Source organism: Lithobates pipiens, unplaced genomic scaffold (genome assembly GCF_037356315.1).
Source record: "Lithobates pipiens isolate NorthernLeopardFrog02 unplaced genomic scaffold, aLitPip1_a1.2 Scaffold_22, whole genome shotgun sequence".
Classification (NCBI taxonomy): Eukaryota; Metazoa; Chordata; class Amphibia; order Anura; family Ranidae; genus Lithobates; species Lithobates pipiens.
In genome coordinates this window covers 78212011-78237107 of record NW_027507784.1, presented here as the reverse complement: position 1 = coordinate 78237107, position 25097 = coordinate 78212011, and the positions used below count along the sequence as shown (strand labels likewise).

Here is a 25097-nt window from a genome sequence, read left to right as displayed (position 1 = left end):
GAGCAGCGAAACCCACCAAGAAGATGGATGCGCCGGACTACAGGGGACAGCGGTGACTTCGCTGGCTCCTGTGTCAGGTAAGTGCGATGCATAGTAGTCCATTATGCGTTACCTTTGCAGGGAATGAAAGAGGAAGTAAACTCATCAGGCTTTACTTCCTCTTTAAGATCACATCTCTACTGATCTGTCCTATGTAATAATTTATACATGTCAAGTGGTCCCTGTAACCTCTAGTCTATACAGTATACCAGGGATATGCAATTAGCGGACCTCCAGCTGTTGCAGAACTACAAGTCCCATGAGGCATAGCAAGACTCTGACAGCCACAAACATGACACCCAGAGGCAGAGGAATGATGGGACTTAGTAGTTTTGCAACAGCTGGAGGTCTGCTATTTGCATATCCCTGCAGTATACTAATGCAAAGTTAAAGTGTTTGATCCTGTCTTCTCTAATCTTCCCCTTCCACTGTCCCCAATCAATCTTCTGATAAAACAGCATTTGGAGTCAATCTGCACATACTCAGTTTGGTGTGTATTGCTAGAAAGTTTTTTTTTTTTTTTTTGGGAGGAAGCATGTGATTGGCACAGGACATCAGCACTGTCTAGACAGAGGGTCAGGAGTCATGCAGCCTCATAGGACAGTCATAGTATAATGAAAACTCCTCCTACAAGCTTTAAACAGACACTGATAGAAGTCACAAGACTATATACTGCTGATGAGAATGGGTATTTAGCAGTTTATATTTACTAAAATAATTGCATTTCCATGTTCTGTGTACTGTGGGAGACCAGATATAGTGAATGAAGGGTCCCGAAGAAAAAAGAATCCCCCTCCGTTGGTATTTTGTAGGCAACAACCACACATGTATGAATTAGAAAATCAAATTTATTGGGTATACATAAAACCGTTCGATCATAAAATGAGCGATGGTTAAATGACATAGAAAAAATACTACACAAATATACAAAAAATAAACGTATTTAGAGGTCTCCGGTACCCGGCGCGTTTATGATTCAAGCACCTTCATCAGGGGAATTTAATAAGAGTGTATGCAGTCATAATTTTTGTCTTACATGTGAAATGTTCCACCATATAACTTGGAAAAATGGATGAAGCACTGGCAGCCGGGGTGTCAGTAGATGCCCACCAAGAGCACCAACAGTACATGATAATATCAGAAAAAAAGGGGACTTGCCTATTAAATTTGCCTGGTGATCACAAGGAGTAACACATGGCGGGTTGCCAAACAAGGATTGTGAGTTTTAAGTAAAAGCCCTATCTGAAGCCGGCCAATAAATTTTTTTTTTTTTTAAAGTCAGCAGCTACAAACACTGTAGCTGCTGACTTTTAATAAAGACACTTACCTGTCCAACAATCCCGTGATGGTGGCCGCCCCGAGGCCGATCCGTCCATCGGATCGGCTGCTGATGCCTCTATCCTAACGAAGGGAGGCACCAGCGGCTTCACTGCCCGTTTCCTACTGCACATGTCTCAGAAGGCAACGGGGCCGCTCACCGAAGAGGAAGAAGCGACACGGAATAGGAAGAAGCAGATTAGGAAGACTGCCTAGCAACAGCGTTTTAGGTAAGTGAAAAGGTTTTTTTTTTTTTATTTGTTTTAAAAAATATATATTTTATTAATAAAAATTTTTTTTTTTTTTTGGGTGGCCCTCCACTTTAAGTGTGGCTCCTTATCCACATATAGCAGCAACACACCCCAATTATAGACCTCCCTATGAACAAGGACCCCTCTGCCAATATGTCGGCCCGCTCTGCAGTGCCAGGGTCCTGGGTCCTGGGTTGTGTAACACTTTAAAGCTGAAATCCAGGTATGATTTTTATTGCATTCTTACATTGGTCCAGCTTGGCACAATGAGTGGAATTGATCAAAACTGGAGCAGCTGTGCATGGCATCAGCTTCTATCTTCACTGTTTTTTGAGATCTGCATTTGAAGTGTCGGAATATATAGACACCTGCAGCAGGTCGTACACCCAGTGCACTTTGAACATGAAACGAGCGGCTTACCTGCACCACATGCTGGTGGTGCGAACAAGCTATTATAGAAAGGAAAAGCTTGATTTATTTATTTTTTTGTGCTTTTACCTGCAATTTTTTTAAATTGGTGACAGGGTCTCTTTAAAGTGACCCTGTCACAAAGATAAATTCCGGCACAAAAATGCACCTGAAATAAACAGGGAGTATATAATCACCTATCCGTGCTGGAATTTACAATTGTCAGGTTGTACATCAAGAATGTAATAAGATGAGACATCTGTGAGAAGGTCCTATCTCCGTATCTCCAGACTGAGCTGACACAAGGAACTCTTACTCTCGTCACATAAGGCAATAAAGTGATCTTCCCATTCTCCGGGAATTGGTTGGAGAGATTGTCTAGCACAGTGTAAAATCCTTCCCGGTGATAATGGTCTTTAGACACTTGTGGTGGAATCTCTTCTGGTCTGTCCTGTAATTGCCCATATTTGTTGCCTCTCTTGTGGATTGAGTTATTCATATTGAGCCACGGGCTGTCGGGGCTTATCTCAGATATAACAGTAGATAAGGTATAGTGTGAGAGTGAAATTATGGTTTTAGACTTAATAATCTTTTTATATACAGTACATGTGAAAATAACCGGCATAAAGGATAAGTGCGGTTCTAGTGGGCTAGTTCTTGATGGGCCCCAATCCTTTGCTTGACCTTTTTCACACAGGTAGAACTTACCTGAGTACATGAATTCGCAGCCTCTTCCCTTTTTTATTGAGTTGTATTAACCACTTAAGGACCAAAAGGATTTGCCCCCTTCCTGAACAGGCAATTTTTTTGCGATAGGGCACTGCGTCGCTTTAACGGACAATTGCATGGTCATGCGACGTTGTACCCAAACAACATTTATGTCCTTTTTTTTTCCCACTAAGGCCCCTTTCACACTGGGGTGGTTTTCAGGTGCTACAGCGCTAAAAATAGCGCCTGTGTAGCGCCTGAAAAAAAACGGCCCCTTTCACTCCAGTGTGAAAGCCGGAGGGCTTTCACACTGGAGCGGTGCGCTGGCAGGACGGTGAAAAAAGTTCTGCTAGCCGCATCTTTGGAGCGGTGAAAGGAGCCGTGTATTCACCACTCCTAAACCGCTCCTACCCATTGAAATCAATGAGGCAGCGCGGATATACCGCCGGCAAAGTGTCGCTTTTTCAGGTGCTAAAACGACGGTAAAGTGCCGCTAAAAATAGCAGCGCTTTAACGCCGACGCCTGCACCACCCCAGTGTGAAAGGGGCCTAATAGAGCTTTCCAACAGGGGAGCCAACCTGCCGCAGTATGACTGCGGGGGCTGGTCCAGAAGTAGTTAAACATAAAAAATATATATATATATATAAATATACAGTATATATATATATTCACCGGCCACTTTTATTAGGTAAACATTACTGGTACCGGGTTGGACCCCCTTTTGCCATCAGAATGGCCTTCATTCTTCCTGGCATAGATTAAACAAGGTGTTTGAAACATTCCTCAGAGATTTTGGTCTATAGTAACATGATAGCATCACACAGTTGCTGCAGATTTGTTAGCTACACATCCATGATGTTCTACCACATCCCAAAGGTGCTCTATTGGATAAGATCTGATGACTGTGGAGGCCATTGGAGTACAGTGACCTCATTGTCCAGTGGTGAGATGATTGGATCTTTGTGACATGGTGCATTATCCTGCTGGAAGGAGCCATCAGAAGATGGGGACACTGTAGTCATAAAGGGATGGTCAGCAACAATACTCAGGCCGTGGCGTTTAAGGGGGGGGGGGCTCAACAGCAAATTATTGCTGCCCCCCACCCACACATATAAACAAAGCCTAAAAAAGTCATTGATGTGAACCTGAATAAGGAAAGGAATGGTCGCCTTTTGTTCACATTATCAGAGGCCCCAAGTCAGAGGTGTAAGAGAGGACTTCCTCGTCCAATCAGGCTTTACCACCAGGTACGTGATAGGTATGGGCGGGACTCAAGATGACATCCAAAATAGTATTTATTTATTAAGTACATGTACAAAGCTGTAAAACCACCTACGCGTTTCAGACCTTAGTCCTTAGTCATGACTAAGGACTAAGGTCCGAAATGTGTAAGAGGTTTTACAGCTTTGTACATGTACTTAATAAAGAAATACAATTTTGGATGTCATCTTGAGTCCCGACCATACCTATCACGTACCTGGTGGTAGAGCCTGATTGGACGAGGAAGTCCTCTCTTACACCTCTGACTTGGGGCCTCTGATAATGTGAACAGAAGGCGCTGGAGTGCAGAGTGCCAAGGAATCTTGCAGGCATCAGGGTGGATGCCCTGGATGGCTGGAGAAGATACCGGAAGGTCTTGGCAGGTAGGCAGCCGATGCAGGTGGCAGCAACAGATAGCAGGGTCAGGCAGGCTGGGTCATACACGGCAAGACACTCAGATGCAGGGTGCAGGCAGGATCATAGGCAGGAGGCAAGCCAGGTCTAGAACCAGATGAGTGCAAACAGGAGCCAAGGGAGAAGGCAGAAGAAGGGTCACAGGACAAGCCGAGGTCAATGCAGGTGGAGTTGAAGGGATGGTCTAGACAAGTGCCGCTAAACCACGGGTGTGCGCAAGCGTTGGCACACACAGGGGTGCGCGACGGCTTCTGTCTGCACGCCAATTTGCGCATGCGCACTTCTATGCACCAATGCCTGTTTCCTATGAGTAAAGGGCATAAGTGTTCTTCTGCGATTTAGAGTACTACTAGAGGGGCGAACTTGTCTCCTGGCACATGTACCCTGACAATACCTTTCCTTATTCTGGTACTTTGGAGGTGTCAGCAGCCTCAAGGTCTGAGCACCGGGCAGAGCTTTTATGTGGGAAGGTTGCAGCATCTATACACCTGTTTTTCTTTGATGTGAACCTAGCTTTAGATGTGATGGATGTACTGATTCTCTTCCTTAGACTATTTTCACCTGGTAAGATCCTGCCAGTTACACACTTTCTGTTCTAGGGTGAGAACATTCACTAAGGCCGGGTTCACACCACAGCGATGCGGGAACGCCGCAAATCCGCAGCGTTTTCCCGCATCGCATGCCTCCCGCCGGCAGTTCACACTGCCCTATGCGAACGGCTGGGAGTGTCAATGAAATGTTAATGACACCCCCAGATCCGTCCGCATATCGCAGTGCGATCTGCACACTCGCACAGGAATCGGATCGCATGGTGTGAACACCCATGCGATCCGATTCTGCTGCGGACCAAAAAAAGGGTCCCGTGCGAGTTTGCTGCGGGAGCGATGCGAATTCAGCCATACTATCTGTATGGCTGAACTCGCATCGCTACGGAGATCGGATGTGATTTGCACTGCAGTGCGGTGCGAATCACATCCGGATCTCCCCCCGCAGCAGTGTGAACCCAGCCTTAGGCTGGATTCACACCTATGGCATTTTTAGTGCTTTTTGCATTTTGCAGATTTGTACTACAGTCCATTCACCATGGTTTCCTATGGAACACGTTCTGTTGTGAAAATCTGCAAAATGCAAAAAGCACTAAAAATGCCTAGGTGTGAATCCAGCCTTAGTGCGCTGTATCTATTGAGGAGCAGTGTTATCACCCTAGGACAAAGACGTGTGTTAGACTACAGAACACCCAGCCTTGATCTCATTCCATAACATAAGAGGTATTTTGTAGTCCACAAAATAAACATAGAAAGCTGATAACACTGTTTAAAATGTTGGTTTAGAAAATTGCATGCACAGTTGATTTCTTGCAGGGTCAAACGTATGTATATGTACAAAAAAATTTCTTAGTCTGAAAAAAACAAAAAAACAAAATGCAGCTGATGCATCCAAAGATTGGTAAATTGCAATATATTCCATTTTCTGATCTTGAGTTTTGATACACTTTAACCGCTTTCTGACCGCCTCATGCAGATATACTGCGGCAGAAGGGCATGTACAAGCAGATTAACGTACCTGTACGTTGCCCTTTAAGAGGCGGCTTGGAGTTCCGTGAGCATGATCGTGGGTCCTGCAGACTCAATGTCCGTGGGGATACCCGTGACCGTCTCATGGAGACAAGCATCTCCCCGATCTGCCTAATGACACTGTCACTGATCACAGCTCCCTGTAATCGGGAGCGGCGATCAGCGTCGTGTCACACACAGCCCCATCCCCCTACAGTTAGAATCACTCCCTAGGACACACTTAACCCCTACAATGCCACCTAGTGGTTAACCCCTGCACTGCCAGTCACATTTACACAGTAATCAGTGCATTTTTAATTGCACTGATCACTGTATAAATGTGAATGGTCCCAAAATCACAAACTCAAAAGTCTGATGTCTCCGCCATAATGTCGCAGTCCCAATAAAAATCGCTGATCACCGCCATTACTAGTGGAAATTTTTTGTTTAAAATAAAAATGCCATAAAACTATCCCCTATTTTGTACATGCTATAACTTTTGCGTAAACCAATCAATAAATGGTTATTGCGATTTTTTTTTGTACCAAACATAAACAGAAAAATACATATCGGCCTAAACTGAGGGAAAAAATGTTTTTTTTTATATATTTTTGGGGGCTATTTATTATAGCAAAAAGTAAAAAATAATGCATTTTTTTCAAAATTGTCGCTATTTTTTTTTTGGTTTATAAAAAATAAAAACCGCAGAGGTGATCAAATACCACCAAAAGAAAGCTCTATTTGTGTGAAATAAGTTTTATAAATTTTGTTTGGGTACAGCATTGCATGACTGCGCAATTACCGGTTAAATTAGTGTAGTGCTAAGTGGGGGGAACGCCAATTTTATTTGGGAGCCACCCCGCACAACCGCGCGATTGTCAGTTAAAGCGACGCAGTGCCGAATCGCAAAAAAAGTGCTCGGTCTTCGGTCAGCCAAATGGTCCGGGGCTGAAGTGGTTAAGAAACAAAACAAACACAGTAAAACAATATGTGTCATCTTCACCACGCTGAAAATGTTATTTTCTGACATTTTAAAGAAATAAAAAACAGAGAATCTCATTGCCTCCCGCGCCCTTTCCATTCCAGTAAACACGACCACCAGAACCATTCGTAGCTCTCGTATAAATGGTTTCATTTCGTCACCACGGGGCCCGTGCAGATCCTATCTCTCAGGTTAACTCGCCATTGTAGATAATCCTGTTTAATTTATCCAGTGGCTGTGCTTCTGTAATGCCGGAGATAAGGTGATTCAGCCGCTCAGCTTACACGAGATGCATCCATTATACAGCGGAGGATGGAGATAATTGTACCGGGTGAGTATAGTGGGGCTGATGCGCTGTTACAATGCGATAAAGCGTGTTTGTGTTTAAAGGGTCAGCAAAGAGTGAATAGAACGCACAATGCGATTTTTCAGAGCTGCTCTCTGTTATGTAAAGAGCACCGGTCATTGTGTTATCATATTCTGCAGGTGTTCTGCGCCTACAGGGGGGTCACCGAGAGCCAGTGACAATTTTAGGGGTCAGTGAGGGAAGCAAGACAATTATCTGGCTTTTTGTTTCACTCTAAAGCTCCTAGCACAGAGTCAGGGTATCCGTGAGAAACAAGCAAATACATTGGAAGATATTGTATGAACTAACAAAACTTGCTTCCATAGAAACCGTGAAGTAACATTTATTATGTAGGCATAGACATAGGCGTGCGCACAGGGTGTGCTAGGTGTGCTTGGGCACACCCTAAATCATACCACATAATACATAATACCTATGTTGTATAGATTCACTCTGTTTAGACCCCTGATATTTCACCAAAGCCTCCTAACGGGGCTCCTAAAAATATTGTAAAAAAATAATTAAATAAAAAACTGTCAAAAATAATAAATAAAAACATTTAAAAAAAAAACAGACACCGTCCACTTCCCTACTGACACCAGTCCCTGCCCTACTGACACTGTCAGTATATATACACATGCACACACACACACACACATATGTGTTTGAGATTTGCAGGGCACACCCTAATGCAATAGGCTGCACACACCTATGGTCATAGATAAAGCACGCAGACTAAATAAAAACACAGTTATGTGTGAACGACACGGTCTAACTTAAAAGGTACATTTTAAAGGCTTCCAATTCACATATATGTGAACCCAGCCTAAATGGAGGGCCCAGCACTTGTGATGGAAGCAGGCTCAAGGTGCACATGCCAGCGGGAAGCAGCATGAAGGCTCACTGGGACCAGCTGTTGGTGTCCCGCGGGGAAGGCACACTTCAGTGTGGTGGGTGGTAAGGCTGGAGCCCACCAAAAGATGGCCCCTCACAGGATGGAAACAATAATACAGCAGGCCAAGGAAGATGACGCAGCCACTCTGGCGGCCTATGCCAGAGTAAGGGGAGGAACCCGGGGGTTCTCTCTTCAATCAGATGAGCCTTTGTGTTTCTGTTTTGGATATCTCCATTCCTCTAGTGGATTGCATACAGCGCGGCACTGGGTCAATTGGATGCATGTTTCTACCACATATAACCATAGCTCATAACTGTCCCTGATTTCGAGGGACTGTCCCTGAATTGGAACAGAGTCCCTCTGTCCCTCATTCCTGCTCATTTGTCCCTCATTTTGGGCTGATCTATATAGTTGTATATAAAATGCATTTTTTATCTTTCAAAATAGTTTCCCAGTGCTAAAATTTTCATCCAATTTCTAAATTACTGCATTTGTAGATTTCAAAAAACAGTAAAAATGAATAGCAGTGGTAAAAAAAAGCACTTGTGGGTTTAACTAATATTTTTTTTGTGTAATTCTTCTTTAAGGGGGCGTGGCTAGGGGTGCGTCCTATGCCTACATACTTTTTGCTAATAGGTGTCCCTCATTCTCATCTCAAAAAGTTGGGAGGTATGGAGATACCATTCCTTCACCATCAATCAACAATTAGTGAGATACCATCTCTTCACCAGCAATCGAGGTTCAGGTGTCCTTTTATGAAGCAGTGAAATCTATTCACTGCTTCATTCTCCGGCATTCACAGAGGAGATCTTTCTCCTCTGTGTGCCACTTTATGAAGCGGAGTAGATGGCTTCACCCTTGGAGGAGTGAAGCGATCTACAAACGCTTCTAACACTGGAGAACGGCCCCTAATACTGGAATCTCGTGAGACTTTACGAGATTACAGTATTAGAAATTCACCGATACAAAGAGATGTCAATTTATTAAGCAGTGATAAATTATCACAGCTCAATACACTGACACACGGTGTGATTAATGTTAGTGAAATAAAGAGTCCCCCTACATAATATATACATGTATACACACACAGACATTATACATACATGTATATACACACACATTATATATATATATATACATATACACATTATATATATATATGTATACACATAAATATGACAGGGGGACATGGTTACAGTGTTGGGGGGTCTGAACGAGGCATAAGGAAGTGTGAGGGGTTAGCTCGGCAGCGGGTGTGTGTGACCCCCTGGATGGGTTCACAACACAAAGTCAGGCACAGCAGACAGTGGTGTAGGTTCAAAAAACAAAAGATCCGGTTTATTTAGGCTACATGCAGTGATACATATAAAAGCCAAACAAAATAAAACAAGAAAATAAATCCTGGTCAGCTTGACCTCTAACTACACACGTAGACTCCCTGTCTAACAACTGGGTGCAGCCTTGTGCTGCCCCAATCCCTGTCTCTATTGTAGGGGTTTGCCACACAGGCGTTAACTCACCGCACAGAACAGATCTCAGACTCCCCAGTCTATACACACAAAACTGGTTCCAGGATGGAGCATCTCCCTATGCATGCTGGGGTTTTTTGTAGAGGTCTTAATGAGCCCACTTACTACAGCTGGGCTCATTAACTCTTCCCCTCTAATTGTAAAAGTCTGCATAAAGCCTGAATCTAGGACACACATATTTCCCATCCTGGATACAACCAGGTGATTTTACCTGCGTGCTGCCACATACCCCCCCCTCTTGTTTCAACCTTGGGGTTGTAACACAAGCAGCCAGACACGCATGTATCCGAGACAAAGCATCCACATTCCCCATTTTAACACCAGGACGATGCTTAACTGTAAAGTTAAATTCTTGTAGGGCCAGGAACCACCTATTTACCCTTCTATTGGTCTCCTTGTTCTGAGCCATCCACTTTAAAGGAGCGTGATCAGTCACCAGGTCAAAGTGCCTACCTAGCAGATAGTACCGAAGGGAATCTAGAGCCCACTTCACTGCTAAACATTCCTTCTCAATCGTGGAGTAATTTACCTCATGGGACTTCAACTTCCTGCTGAGGTAAATGACTGGGTGCTCTTCCCCGTTCCAGACCTGGGATAACACTGCTCCTAACCCAACGTCTGATGCATCAGTTTGTACCACGAAGTCCTTAGAGAAGTCTGGTGAGTACAACACTGGCTTGCTACATAAGGCTGTTTTTAAGGACTGAAATGCTTCTTCAGCCTCTGGGGACCATTTAACCATGACCGACTCTTTCCCTTTCGTCAGGTTGGTGAGGGGCACAGCCTGAGAAGCAAAATGGGGAATGAATCGTCGATAATAGCCAGCGATTCCCAGAAAGGCTTGTACCTGTTTCTTGCTGTTGGGACGTGGCCAACTCTGTATGGCCTCGACTTTATTGACTTGGGGTTTTATCACCCCCCTCCCAATAGTGTACCCAAGATATTTGGCCTCCTCCTGTCCAATGGTACACTTCTTTGGATTGGCCGTAAACCCAGCTTCCCGGATAGAGTCTAGGACTGCTTGTACTTTTGGCAAATGTGAGACCCAGTCTGTGCTATGGATAATCACATCATCCAGGTAAGCTGCAGCATATTTCTGATGGGGCCTCAGAATCTTATCCATTTTCCGCTGGAATGTTGCCGGTGCATTCTGTAACCCAAACGGCATTCTCTTATATTGGAATGCCCCATCTGGGGTTACAAACGCAGTTTTCTCCTTGGCCGACTCGGCCAGGGGAATTTGCCAATACCCTTTGGTGAGATCAAGAGTTGTCATATATCGGGCTGTTCCCAGCCGGTCAATCAACTCATCTATACGCGGCATGGGGTAGGTGTCAAATTTTGTAACTTTATTTAATTGTCGAAAATCGTTACAAAACCGCCAGCTCCCATCAGGTTTGGGCACTAGTACGATAGGACTGGACCAGTCACTCTGGGACTCCTCTATCACACCCAATTCCAACATCCTTTGAACCTCCCCACGTATTGCCTCCCGTCGGGCCTCTGGTATTCTATAAGGTTTTAGTTTTACCCTTTCTCCTGGCGGGGTGATAATGTCATGCTCTACGCCAGATGTTGGTCCCGGAAGCTCAGAGAAAATCTCTTTGTTACGAAGTACAAACTCTTTAACCTCCTGTTGTTGGGCTTTCGATAAGGTGTCTGCTATTCCAACCTCAGGAACTAAGCAATCAGGCTGTACTTGTGACAAAGTCTCTGCGACTAGGGATTCCCTATCCCTCCAGGCTTTCAGCAGATTGACGTGATAGATCTGCTCCGGCTTTCGCCTTCCTGGCTGTCTAACCCTGTAGTTCACCTCACTAATTTTTTCAATTACTTCATATGGACCTTGCCATTTGGCCAGAAATTTGCTTTCAACCGTAGGGATTAGCACCAAGACCCTATCCCCCGGGGAAAAAGTACGTGTCTTGGCCCCACGGTTGTACACTCTCTGCTGTGCTAACTGCGCTTGGGTCAAATGTTCCTTTACAATTGGCATTACCTGTGCAATTCTATCTTGCATCAGGGCAACATGCTCAATCACACTCCTGTGAGGAGAACTCTCATTTTCCCAAGTTTCCTTGGCGATATCCAGCAGCCCTCTTGGGTGTCTCCCATAGAGCAACTCGAAGGGTGAGAAACCCGTAGAGGATTGGGGTACCTCCCTAATGGCAAACATCAGATAGGGTATTAGACAATCCCAATTCTTTCCATCTCTATCCACCACCTTCTTTAACATTTGTTTTAGGGTTTTGTTGAATCTTTCAACCAACCCATCTGTTTGGGGGTGATACACAGATGTACGCAATTGCTTCACTTTGTACAACTTGCATAATTCTTTCATAACCCGGGACATAAAGGGTGTACCTTGGTCCGTAAGCAGTTCCTTACAAATACCCACGCGGCTAAAAACAAGAGATAGCTCTTTGGCTATGGTTTTGGCCGAGGTATTTCGAAGAGGAATTGCTTCCGGATAATGGGTGGCATAGTCCAATATAACCAAAATGTACTGATGCCCCCTAGCGGACTTCATTATCGGACCTACCAAATCCATTGCGATCCTTTCAAAGGGGACCTCAATGATAGGAAGAGGTACCAGCGGGTTACGGAAATGTGGCATAGGTGCCAACTTCTGACACACAGGGCAGGAGGAACAATAATTTTCTGTTTCCTTCATGACCCCAGGCCAATAGAATCTCTGCAGTACCCTCTCTCTGGTTTTTTCGGTCCCCAGATGACCTCCCAGAATGTACCCATGGGCCAATTCTAACACCAACTTCCTGTAAGGTTTGGGCACCACAAGTTGCTCAATGGTTTCTTCTGCCCTTTGAGCCACTCGATACAGCAGGTCCCTTTCCACAGTGAAGTACGGGTAAGTGCAAGTCTTATCTGGGTTCACTAACTCGCCATCTATTTTCACCACATTTTCCCGTGCCTTTATTAGGGTGGGGTCTTTTAACTGTTCTGTGGCAAAATTTTCCCTGTGAACCTCAAGGTCCGAAAACTCCACAGACGGCATGTTTTCAACTGAGGATGTTGGCTCCTCCCCAGTTTCTCGAGTTTCCCCCGCCAATACCGACAAGGGAAATTCAGGAGAGTCCTCACCACTCCCAGAGGAATTCTGGTCATCTTCCTGGTCTATAGGGGCACCAGTGGGGGGCTCAGGACAATCCCAGAGTTCCCAGAATTTTGGAAAATCCCTTCCCACAATAGCATCATGTGGTAAGTGAGACACTAACCCCACCTGATGAGAGAGGTTACCTTTGGGGGTCTCAAAAAACACTGAAGTTACAGGATACTCTCGGGTGTCCCCATGCACACAAATAACAGCCACCCTGTTCTTCCCAGAGACCTCTGTAGTAACTAATTCAGCTTTTATCAATGTTACCAGGCTACCTGAATCTAGCAACACATCAACATGCCTACCATTAATACACATTTTACATAAATGTCTCTCAGGTCCCAGAATGGCAGTGCATGCAACTGTCGCAAACAGCGACTGACGTCTCTCCCTTATAAAGTCACATTGCATAGGCTCATCCACAACTGGGCAATTGGCTGCAATATGTCCCTCTTGCCGGCAGCGGTAGCAAATAATCTTTTTCGCTGCCTCTTGCAGCATGGGCTTCCTGGGCGGCTCCCGCCAGACCTTAGGTAGAACTCCCACCCTCTCACTCTCTCCACCCTCACCCCTTGGAGTCATCTTACCCGTCACTGGGGATGATCTGGTCTTAGGGGGGAAAGTCCGTGAGTCCCTGGAAGAGGTGGTCAGGTTCTCTGTAGCCAAGTACCTCTCAACCAGATCCACAAGTTTATCTGCATTTTCTGGGTCTCCATGGCTTACCCATTTTTGGATGGCAGTAGGAAGAGCTCTCAGGAAACGATCCATAACCACACGTTCCACAATGTTTGGTGCAGTCAAAGTCTCTGGCTGCAGCCACTTCCTGCTCAGGTGAATGAGATCATACATTTGAGACCTGGGAGGTTTTCCAACCTGAAAAGTCCAGTTATGCACACGCTGAGCCCGGACGGCCAGGGTGACACCCAGCCGTGCCAATATTTCTGCTTTTAGCACCACATAGTCTTTTGCTTGGTCAGGCTCTAGGTCATAATACGCTTTCTGCGATTCCCCAGTTAACAGAGGGGCCACCAGTCCAGCCCATTGCTCCTTAGGCCACTTTTCCCTTTCAGCAGTCCTTTCAAATGTGGTCAAAAACACCTCCGGATCATCCTCTCCAGTCATTTTTGTCAGTAAACGGCTCACACCAAAGGATGCGGTATTATTGTAACCACTTGCTTCATTGGTCTGCGGACGTTGCTGTATTAATGTCTCTATTTTCTGTTGAAAATTCTGCTCTTGCTTCTGCAACAGGTCTATGAAGCGGGCTTCAGATCGCTGCTGGGCTTGTTGCTGAGCTTCCAAACTCTGCTGCAAAGTTGCATTTGTCTGCTGCTGGGCTGCAAGGCTCTTTTGTAAACCTGCATTTGTTTGCTGCTGATTTGCATTTGCTTGTTGCTGGTTTGCATTTGCTAGAGCCAGCTGTCTCAGTATCTCCTCCATGCTGGCCTTAACAAAAAAAAAAAAAAAGGGCCAAAATTCTCCACCAACTGTGAGGGGTTAGCTCGGCAGCGGGTGTGTGTGACCCCCTGGATGGGTTCACAACACAAAGTCAGGCACAGCAGACAGCGGTGTAGGTTCAAAAAACAAAAGATCCGGTTTATTTAGGCTACATGCAGTGATACATATAAAAGCCAAACAAAATAAAACAAGAAAATAAATCCTGGTCAGCTTGACCTCTAACTACACACGTAGACTCCCTGTCTAACAACTGGGTGCAGCCTTGTGCTGCCCCAATCCCTGTCTCTATTGTAGGGGTTTGCCACACAGGCGTTAACTCACCGCACAGAACAGATCTCAGACTCCCCAGTCTATACACACAAAACTGGTTCCAGGATGGAGCATCTCCCTATGCATGCTGGGGTTTTTTGTAGAGGTCTTAATGAGCCCACTTACTACAGCTGGGCTCATTAACTCTTCCCCTCTAATTGTAAAAGTCTGCATAAAGCCTGAATCTAGGACACACATATTTCCCATCCTGGATACAACCAGGTGATTTTACCTGCGTGCTGCCACAGAAGTTAATTATCTTCCTCTTTCCTCCTCAGATCCCCCCAGATTTCCTCTTCACTCCCCGGTTCTCCACCTCTGAGCTGGTGAATCGGGGAGTGTGAATTCTGACACAGATCACCAGTGAAGCGCTGAGATCACAGCTTCATAAAGTGACCGTTACTGTGTCATTCAATGAGGATTCTCAGTGTGCGGAGATAATCGGCGGGAGAACAAGTTCAAACACTTCTCCCCTGATTATCTCTGGTTTATAAACTGTTTATGGGCTGTGATCAGCGGCGATCCTCTGGATCTCCACTGATCACTGCTTCATAAACGGACACCTCAGTGAGATATCTTCCCTTCACCAGCAATCGAGGTTCAGTGAGATACCTTCCCTTCAGCAGGTATTAAGATTCAGTGATACACCTTCCCTTCACCAGCAATGGAGGTTCAGTGATACACCTTCCCTTCACCAGCAATGGAGGTTCAGTGATACACCTTCCCTTCACCAGCAATGGAGGTTCAGTGATACACCTTCCCTTCACCAGCAATGGAGGTTCAGTGATACACCTTCCCTTCACCAGCAATCGAGGTTCAGTTAGATATTTTCCCTTCACCAGCAATCAAGGTGCAGTGAGATACCTTCCCTTCACCAGGTATTAAGATTCAGTGATACACCTTCCCTTCACCAGCAATCGAGGTTCAGTGAGATACCTTCCCTTCACCAGGTATTAAGGTTCAGTAAGATACCTTTTCCCTTCACCAGCAATTGAGGTTCAGGTGTCTGTTTATGAAGCAGTGATCAGCGGGGATCCAGAGGATCGCCGCTGATCATAGCCCGTAAACGGTTTATGAACCAGAGATAATCGCGGGGAGAAGTGTTTGAACATTTCTCCCGCCGATTATCTCCACACATGGAGAATTCTCATAGACTGACACAGTAACGGCCAGGTTATGAAGCTGCAATCTGAGCGCTTCACTGGTGGTCTGTGTCAGAATTCACACTCCCCGATTCACCATCTCAGAGGTGGTGTATCGGGGAGTGAAGAGAGAATCTGGGGGGATCTGAGGAGAAAAGAGGAAGATTTTTAACTTCCTTATACCTCGTTCAGACCCCCCAACACTGTAACCATGCCCCCCATCATATTTATGTGTATACATATATATATAATGTGTATAGGTATATATATATAATGTGTGTGTGTATACATGTGTATATAATGTGTGTGTGTATACTAGCATTAACCACACCGTCTGTCAGTGTATTGAGCAGTGATAATTGATCACTGCTCAATAAACTGACATCTCTGTGTCTCTGTGATTTTCTAGTACTGTAATCTCGTAAAGTCTCGCGAGATTCCAGTATTAGGGGCCATTCTCCAGTGTTGGAAGCGTTTGTAGATCTCTTCACTCCTCTGAAGGTGAAGTGATCTACTCTGCTTCATAAACAGGCACATAGAGGAGAAAGATCTCCTCTGTGAATGCCAAAGAATGAAGCAGTGAATAGATTTCACTGCTTCATAAACAGACACCTCAGTGAAATAACTTCCCTTCACCAGCAATTAAGGTTTAGGTGTCCGTCTATGAAGCAGTGAACAGCGGTGATCCCGAGGATTGCCGCTGATCACAGGCCATAAATGGTTTATGAAACAGAGATAATCGGGGGAGAAGTGTTTGAACACGTTCTCCCGCCGATGATCTCCGCACACAGAGAATCCTCAGTGACTGACACAGTAACAGCCAGTTTATGAAGCTACGATCTCAGTGCTTCACTGGCGATCTGAGTCCAATTTTGGTGAGCCTGTACGAATTGTAGCCTCGGTTTCCTGTAGCGGTGCACCGAAATTTCAGCCGCCAAAAATGATTGGCCGAAAAAAAAGTTTGGGACTTTAAAGGAAGCTTTTGGATAGTGGAGGTAAATTTGAACCATGTTTAGTTATTTATTGATTGTTTAGTAAAAAAAACATAAAAAATAAATCAAATTCATAATATGTATAGGCATCAATGCAATAAAAACATTTTTTTTACTTTATTCTATATGAATTTTGTGGTAGCATCAGCTCCTGATGAGTGGGGAGACACCCTCGAAACGCGTCGAGCTTTTGATTTGATGTCCCAGTTACATTGTATATGGAACCATACTCATTTTTTGACTTTTTAACTATATACTATAAATTGATTTTTGTTTTACATCTATTGGATGCATACTTACCATGTGGGTATATCTGTCGATGTCGGGCTTGCTGTCATGGGCATTACCATGCCACACTACTCAATTAATTTATTTATTATTATTATTATTATTATGTGCTGTTATATGTGGATACTATATGTCATGTTTTTATTGCATTGATGCCTATACATATTATGAATTTGATTTATTTTTTATGTTTTTTTTACTAAACAATCAATAAATAACTAAATATAGTTAAAATTTACCTCCACTATCAAAGTGCTTCATTTAAAGTCCCAAACTTCCCTTTTTAGACGTACCGATTACCAGGATGGAGGCACATATCTGTGCTTCATTTAAAGTCCCAAAAACTCCCCCTTCTTGCATGTGTTTTTGTGTATCAAAAAAAGAAGCCGATACCGATGCTCCATCAAACATTTGCTGTTGGAATTTCCGCTCACAAATGCTTGAGAGCAGGTTCTCAAATTTTCCGCCAACACAACTTGTTGTCGGAATTTCCAATTGTGTGTACACAAGTCCATCGCACAACAGCTTGCGCATGCTCAGAATCAAGCAGAAGGAGCCACACTGGCTATTGAACTTCCTTTTTCTCGGCTTGTCGTACATCTTTTGTACATCCCCACGTTCTCACATTTGGAATTTAGGGTTCCATGAAACCGTGGTTTAGAAATGTTGGTCTAAGCGTAAAAATCGCAAGATCACAGCCCCATGCCAAAAAGACTCAGCACCCATATGGCACTGCTAAAAGTTCCCGATCTGTAAAATAACATCTCTAGAACAGGTTATCCGTACTCGGTGACGTTTTAAAAAAACTGCCAACGATATTTTTCATCCATAACGGGCTTAACGCGGTGGCCTTTTTTCCCATACAATTGTGTTTCTACTTTTTCTTTGGCTCTTTGTAGAAAGTAAACCTTTTTTTGGACCCAGCCGCATTCTTTTCTGTAAGAGATCGTTCTGAGTCATAAACAGCTGTTTCCAGTCATTATCGGGCCCAGCCAACTCCATATTATTATCGCCATCAGAAAGCCATTGAATGCTTTTACTGCGGAGAGCGGTTTCTAGGGAGGTGTTAAAGCTTTCTCCTGCGCCGCAGGTCAGGGAGCAGCAAAACGCGGCGTTATTACCTGTCACTTCTGCGGCACAAGTGGCACTCGTAGAAAGCTTCCAGCAGACGCAGGGACAATGGACTCCAGCTCTTTACAAAAGCCAATTAAACAAAGAAAGAGAAAAGATAAAATGGCGTATAGAAAGGGCCATGCGGGGAATGGATTCCGCTACAGAAGAAACCTTTATCTTATTGCAGGCTTTCTTTATTCTTACAATTAATAGGGAAATCCGTCTCCTACCGAGCATTATTACACAGCAGTCATCGCTGACAAAAAAAGTCAATGTTGGCATTTGGTGGATTTTAGTTCATCTATTTACGCGAAAGCGTTAAAGCACAAGCTGGCTTTTCTAACCTTCTTGTGTCGGATTCTTCATTTCTTCAGTGATATATCATTATTTCTCGCTTTTTCCATTTCTTGTCTTTGCTGCGTCCTTCTGGACCAGAAAACTTTCTAGAAAAAAAAAAATATATATCTCTGGCTTTCATAGATGAGCTGCAACCAAGGGCTGCTATTCCTGTGCCTTAAAGGGAATGCATTGGGGTTTTGCGCTTATTTTATTTCTTTATTTATTATGGTCAGGATCATGATAAAATAAAAGTATAGTTTGATGTAACCAGGGTATCGACTGGCAGCTGCGGCAAATTTAATGAGGCTCTGGAATTGTAAACGCCTGTCACGCTAATATGATAAAAGGACAAACATGTACTGTTACATCTATTGGTTAAATAAGATAAAGATTTTTAAAATATATATATTTTTTTAAAAAGTTGAAATAAAATATAATAATAATAATAATAATAATAATAATAGTAATAATAATAATATAATAAAAAATAAAATAAATGCTCATTTGATGATCTTTTACTCACAGGACCATGGAACTCTAGTATCCCTTTCACATTGTTGATATGATTACTTTTTACCTCTTCTGAAAGAACCCTGTTGTTTCCCTCAATGGTTCATAAAAACAGTGACTCCTCCTTTATCAGATGGTTCAGTAGGAGGTTTCTATCAGACATAGGGAGCTGCAAAGCAAGGTGATACATTGTTGTGCTATCGTAACTAGAGTATAAGCATGCCACCCCCCCATTAAATAGCATTATGTGTCCCCGTGCTTGTGCTGTTTAAAATATATATAATAAATAATAAATAAAAGAATAAAATATAATAAATGCTGATTATACCTTATATCAGCTCTTGTGACTCCTCTGCTCTCTCCTCTTGCTGGCTGACAGCTATAGTGGGAGGGGCCGAGAACTCCCATTGACGTCAACTAGGAAGAAGAGAGGAAAGAGTGCCAAGGAGTCACGTGAGCACCTGGAGACGCTCTGATATAGGTATAAATCGGCATCTTTTTTATACAGCACAGGCACAGGGACACATAGGGGGTTATTTACGAAAGGCAAATCCACTTTGTACTGAAAGTGCACTAGGAAGGACAGTCACTCTAAATCTAAAGGGGAAGATCTGAAATGAGTGGAAGCTCCGCAGATTTTATCATTAAATCAAGTGCAAGCTAAAATGCTGTCTTTTATTTTCCTTGCATGTCCCCCTCGGATCTACAGCGCCTTTACTTCCAAGTGCACTTGCAGTGCAAAGTGGATTTTCCTTTAGTAAATAACCCCCATAATGTTATTTAACAGAGGGGAAGGCATGCTTATAGTATAGATATGATAGCAGCAGGAGACGATGATCGTGGAGTGGATGGAGCTGACAGGCAGGGAGGGGAGCGGGGGGAGACAGAGGAGGACACAGGAGAGCAGAGAGGAGAGCCACGGATGACAGAGGCACGTAAACTGACCACGGTGTCAGGGCTCAGAAGCCATGATAAACCGTGGTCAGTTTACAGGGGGGAGGGTGTATAGCAAGGCAGGATCAGCTAGGTATTTCAGGTGATACACAGCACAATCATTATGCTGTTATTCATGCTTTAAGGGAACAGTATCTATTATTCTTTTTAGGGTAACAAACACTAAGTATTCTTGTTATATATTTTTTAAAGGATAAAACCACCCAGTGCATAGCAGTGATGAATCTGCACAGTTTGATCAAATTAGATTTTTGTAATGGTCCTTGATGTAGGTAATGTTGTCCATGACAACTGTGGCACAAAAGAAAGTTCAGGTGCCAGCCATCCCCAAAGCGTCTCCAGAAACTCTGTGAGAAATATGAAAGGAGGAAAGGAGAGAGGCACAGCAGGAGGCGATGATCATGGAGTAGATGGAGCTGACAGGCAGGGAGGGGAGCGGGGGGAGACAGAGGAGGACACAAGAGAGCAGAGAGGAGAGCCGCGAATGACAGAGGCACGTAAACTGACCACGGTGTCAGGGCTCAGCAGCCATGATAAACCGTGGTCAGTTTACAGGGGGGAGAGTGTATAGCAAGGCAGGATCAGTTAGGTTTTTCAGGTGATACACAGCACAATCATTGTGCTGTTATTCATGCTTTAAGGGAACAGTATCTATTTTTCTTTTTAGGGTAACAAACACTAAGTATTCTTGTTATATATATTTTAAAGGATAAAACCACCCAGTGCATAGCAGTGATGAATCTGCACAGTTTGATCAAATTAGATTTTTGTAATGGTCCTTGATGAGGGTAATGTTGTCCATGACAACTGTGGCACAAAAGAAAGTTCAGTTGCCAGCCATCCCCAAAGCATATCCAGAAACTCTGTGAGAAATATGAAAGGAGGAAAGGAGGGAGGCGCACCTAAGAGTAGTATGTTAAAAAAAAAATAGTTTAATGCACAAGATATGCCTATGATTTCTTCAATCCTGTAAGTGCAATACCTTGAGCTTTACATTTTTTTTTTTTTTTAACATACTACACTTAGGTGCGCCTCCCTCCTTTCCTCCTTTGTTATGTTTTGTAATATTATTACATTTGTAATCTGTATCTGTCATTACTAATTTAAATGTTGGGCCTACAGGTGTTTGTATGGTCTCTCTTTGTACATATTGCAACTCTAAAAATGTAATCTATCATGTAATCATAATAAAACAAGTCATTGGCTACCGTTAACATTGTTGCAAACATTTTTTTATTTTTATTGTTTGTAATTATTGGTAGAAATGGAGGAGCAAGGGGGTCCAAGTCACAAGGCTTCTGAATTTTGCCGACTGGCAGTAGAACTTCTTACGTCTAGGGTCTGTAGAAATAATAGCAAAGCACACAGCAAAGTCCTTCAAGCTTTGGTTGTATCGTGAGGACTTTGCTCTCCTTTTGGCTCACACCTTCTCAGCTATCATACACAGAAGAAGAGCGAAAAACACAATTTCTCTAGCTGGGTCCTTGCAGTAGGAGGCACGAGAACGCTGTGAAAAGCAAATCTCTTTTTCAAGAAGTGTTTTCCTCAAATTAGATCATAAATAAAAAGATTGTGTTAAATCCGGACACAAGCGTCAACGGCAGACTGTCCAGTTCCACACTGGGGCAACTGTGGGCAAGTCTATGGACAGCACTCATGTATAAAATGAAACATAGACAAAACCAGAACAACATTATTTTATTAACCCTATCATGACCAGAGGACATTGTTGTCTAGACGCCTAAGCCAACCAGTCCTTATGCTGCTAGCATTAGTAAATAGATAGGAAAGTATATTATATTTACTTGTTTTAATCTTTTTACAATTTTTCAACCGCTTCCTGGTTTCCAGGCCTAGGCAAATGATGTCACACATCCCAGAAGTCTTCAGGATGAGGGGGAAGGGTTTTCTCAGTTAAGCACACCCTCCTTCCTGCATACCCATGCTAATGGCAGATGGATTCTAGGAAGTAAATGCTACATGAATCATCTGCCCTTACTTAAGATGGCCACGGCCAGAAATTCTATGTGGTGTTTTCAAACTGATTTGCCAGCAAGATAAAGCATGGAGATAGGAATAGATGGGGGGGTGGGGGGGGGGGGTTACTTTGAATATTAAAAATGATTTAAAATGATTTAAAAATGATTTAAATAACATTTTTGATTTGTGGTGCTCAGGTACGGTGTAGTTACACTTTACCTTTACCTTACCTTATGACTAATCTGCATACCTAAAAATTTTTTATTAAGTATATATATATATATATATATATATATATATATATATATATATATATATATATATATATATATATATATATATAATTTTTGTTTGGTATACAGTGAAAACACTGCTTTGTTGTTGTTGTTTTTTTTTAATAAAGTCTAAGAAATGTGTATAAATGTCTAAAAAATGTTTGCCCCGTTTATTATTTTTATACTGTTTTCTTTTTTTTTTCTTTTTTTAATACTGTAGTCTAGTCACTGCAGTATTCAGTATGCATCCACCTTGCATGTGATAACTACAGTATGTCATAGCTGACATAGTGATCATATGGTTAGGAACTGTTCTAATTGGTTCCCAATTGCCAGGGGAGTGGGCAACAGCAGTAACAGGGGATAGGGGGTTGGGAGTTACCAGCCAGGCAAAGTGCTGGGTTGTGGCTCTTAAAGGCATGATGTTTAGTAACATATTCCCAGCACAGTCTTCAGACAGACACGAGTTAAAGGTAACCTTTCCTGAAGGAAGCTTGAGAGTGCACTTCTGTTTCTGCAAATGCTAGTCGCCTGGCTTTCCTACTGACTCTCCTCACAAATAGTTAGCATGCACATACGGACCCCTGAGTTTTCTGTTCTGCTTACCTGCTCCATGTAAATGGTTTAGAACTACTAAAACCGGTGAGTCAGGGTAACAACCAGGCAACTGGCATTATCAGGATATCAGCATTTTTCACTTTTGAGAGGTTTATTTTATAGCCTAACTAATTTAGATTTTAATTGGACTATATAGTGTGAGGGTCTAATCAGTTCATTCCATGTCTATCCAATCAGTAGGCTCTAACACTTAGGGGTTGATTTATTAAAACAAGTCTGCTCCGGGACTCAGACTTCATTCGCTGGGACTCAGCGACTTGCATACAATTCTGGGACAGTCCCAGCGAATCCGGGACAGTTGGGGGGAATGTTTTAACCTTTAAATACATCAAGGTTCAAGAGGGCAGTATTTTACATATGAAACCAAGATCAAGAACACAAGGACATGACCTCAAACTAACTGGAGGAAAGTTCAAAACTAATCTTAGAAAGTATTTCAGGAAGATCATTGGAAATACACAGGGGTCGATTTACTAAAACTGGAGCGTGCAAAATCTGGTGCAGCTCAGCATAGAAACCAATCAGCTTCCAGGTTTTTGTTTTTTTGTCAAAGCTTAATTGAACAAGCTGAAGTTAGAAGCTGATTGGCTACCATGTAGAGCTGCATCAATTTTGCACTCTCCAGTTTTAGTAAATCAACCCCTTAGGGGATTAACACATGTTACAATCTAACCACAAAATCTTTATATAATCAATTTTAATTCTATATTTAGCAAAACTATGTAATTTGAGAAACCACCTAATCTATCCAATTAATCTGTATCCAGTCAGGAAATCCCTTGCATTACTTGGTTGTTGGCAGATCTAAAGGAGATTGTACAATCAGATTGTATTGTATATGATGAGCTTCAGTCATATGGCCAACTTTGGACAGATTCATTTGTGGTGATTTACAAAAACGGGAGCACTCAAGAGTCTGGTGCAGCTGTGCATTGTAGCCAATCGGTTACAGTAGCGTTGCTGTGTTTAAAAACGTGAGTTTTTCCGTGTTTATCTGCTTTTTTGCATTAGCGGTTTTCTGTTTTTTAGCAAGAAAACATCTGTTAGCCATGTTTTACCGTGTATACCGGCGTTAGAGCATTTTTACAGCTCAAAAACTCCTCCCACTATTTCTGGGGGGGGGGGGGGGTCCCAGACAGAAAATGCCCCTGACAAAAAACGCTGATAACAGCCTATGTATGCATGGACACATAGGATAACATATTGGTGAGTTTACTGGCTGTAAAAAAAAAAAAAACGCCTGAAACCAAAAAACAGCAGCTGTATAAGCGTCCAGTGTGCATGAGGTCTAAAACCTGAAAGCTGATTGGCTTCTATGCACAGCTGCCCCAGACTTTGCACAATCCAATTTGAGAAAATCAAGTCCTTTGAATCCATTATGTACTCTTAAATTAAAGTTCAACTCCAGGCTCATCCTTTTATCCCCATTGATCCTCCTCCATATTAGAACACCCACGACCTATTAAAAAAAAAAATATATATATATATATATATATATATGTATATATATATATATATATATATATATATATATATATATATATTGTTTCCAGGTGTCTTGGGTCCAGTCACATCACGTCATGGGATATTTTCATCTTTTTTTTTCATCTGGCTGAAACTAACACTATTCGCCAAAATAATGAATTCGCATTCACTATTTAATGGCCCTGCAGTCTATTTGTCAACTGTTTTTACGGAATGAGCAGTGCGTGTTAGTTGTGGTCATGTGCAATGCTCTATGCACACTATCAATCCAATAGTCCATAGTTCATATCAGTGACACGCAAGAGGGGGTGGCTATGTTCCTACACATAGGGGGACCATGGAGAATGAACGTAGCCACCCTCTAACAGGAATTCAGATCACAGCAGCAAAAAAAAATTGAGTTTGGAGACTTGGAGGAGGCTGAGAGCGATAGAAGGTTTTGTTTTAAGAATACATACATGAATAGATTTTTTGAAACTAGAGTTCAGTGCCACTAAGGTAGGGTTACTAGGCATCCCAGGTGTCTGGGGATAGTCCCATCTACATAGATAGTCTCAGGTAGTGTCCCTTTTCTGTCTTACCAGACCAAGGAAGAAACTGACCACCAGGAACTCTGCAACATACCGGCATTGCTGCCAACTTAGGATAGGAAACATCCTTGGAACTACTCTCTTTTTGTCTTTGTTGTAGTCCGTATCCCATTTGTGTCCCCATTAAAAAAGTTTAGTCTCCAGCCAAGAGTTGCACCGTAATTTTCATGGGAACTCTTCTCCATTCACTTTCGGTACAGTAGTTAGGAGTATGTTTTCGGTA

General features: G+C 43.0%; 1 protein-coding gene across 2 annotated transcripts in view; it reads left to right on the top strand.

Annotated features, from left to right (window-relative positions):
• The window catches only part of THSD7B (thrombospondin type 1 domain containing 7B), an 820891-nt gene that overhangs the window by 532729 nt on the left and 263065 nt on the right, over positions 1–25097 (top strand). The gene's annotated exons all lie outside the window — the stretch shown is intronic.